This window comes from Haliotis rubra, unplaced genomic scaffold (genome assembly GCF_003918875.1).
Source record: "Haliotis rubra isolate DU_JTF1 unplaced genomic scaffold, ASM391887v1 Scf1184, whole genome shotgun sequence".
NCBI classification, from domain to species: domain Eukaryota; kingdom Metazoa; phylum Mollusca; class Gastropoda; order Lepetellida; family Haliotidae; genus Haliotis; species Haliotis rubra.
This window is the reverse complement of record NW_025765097.1, coordinates 11,008-12,621: the sequence shown is the minus strand read 5'-3', so window position 1 is coordinate 12,621 and position 1,614 is coordinate 11,008.

Genomic DNA, 1,614 nt, shown 5'->3' with positions numbered 1-1,614 from the left:
GTGTCAATTCCACTTCTTTGAACAGATCATAAATGAGAATATTGAACTAAACTGGACAGAATGTGTTTGTCATCAAGTTTAAATGCATGAAAGAATCAAAAAGATTTCTTCTTAACAAACATAAATGTTTTGAATAACACAGTTATATCTTTATTAAACGGTTCCAGACGTGCTCGTGTTTCGCAAAGGCATCATGATAAATCGTGTAAAGTTGACTCAGGACCTATTAGGTTGCCGAAATGCAACGGTTTTGAAATGATAGTTAGAAGTTTAATTTTGTCAAATTAAATAAACATTTTTATGACGCACAGATGGAGAAATTATACTGTTGGTGTGTATGGTTAACCATGCATGCCCACAATCGATGACAGTGCTGTACCTGTATATCGTTGAATACGTGCTCTTAATTGTTATTCTTAAAAGCAAGTTTGAAAAATCGTAATTGTAACGTGTCATGATACTAAAACATTGAAGTGAAAACAACTGATAGTATTGGCATATTTACTTCTAGAATATGGCTGTGAATTGTCATGAGAAATGCTGGAATGTCTTTGAAACACATTGAATGTGACCACCATCTCTCCACAAACAGTTGATGTTGGAGGACATAAAAAATACATCTCTAATGAGACTTGTCCGTCGTAATGCTTTTGCTACAGGGGAGTTTTTGAAAAGGGATTGCTTACCCTGTGTCAAGAGTCCCACTGGGAGACCAGAAATGGCTGGTAAACAGCAAGATATCGTGTAAGAAAGCATTGAGAGTACCCCTGTTAACACATGGATATTAAACTTCTCATTTAGCTTGGTGTATAGAACGTGGTAATCGGAACAATGCATCATGGACAAAGATTCCTTAGTCTGACGAAATTAGTTTCATTCTGCATGGTCTGACAGAGAATGATGGCGTTGTAGCAACACGGCAAATGTTGAGCTTATTTCATTTGGTAGCGGATCTGTTATGAAGTGGGGTTGTCTGTCATATGACTGTAAGCTCCAGTTTGTCACCGTAAGAGAATTTTTAATGGCCAAAGCTATCAGAGAGGGATCTTGGATATAACTCTGATATAATTCACCTCATAGTATTTAAGTCATACTATTTTCACAATTCAAAACGATATGCATTAGTTGGCATCATTGCGTTTCCATAATTCGCAGGGAAAATGCTACACAGTCTTCTGAAATTATCCAAGTACTGCTGTTGAGTTTGAAACTTAGGTGGTGAAAGAGGCGTCTTATTCCCGGAACACGTTCGGGTTTTTTTTGCAAAAGCATTCTAAACGATTTCTTTCTGAACGGTCATTGTTGATTTGTAACTAAAGAAAGACAACGCTGATCACTAGACTGCTATTCTTTAACATCGCGTTATTTGCAATACGTATTTCAAATCATACACTAAAAACTGCTCTGAATTATTATTTTAGCAATGTGTCAAAACAAATTAGATGCATTGTTATTTTACTCTGAATGATATTACAGGACAAACAATTTCTGACGGAATTCAAAACTGAGAATGTATGTGTGTGTGTGTGCGTGTGTGTGTGTGTGTGTGTGTGTGTGTGTGTCTGTCTGTGTGTCTCTCTCTCTCTCTCTCTCTCTGTGTGTGTGTGTGTGTGT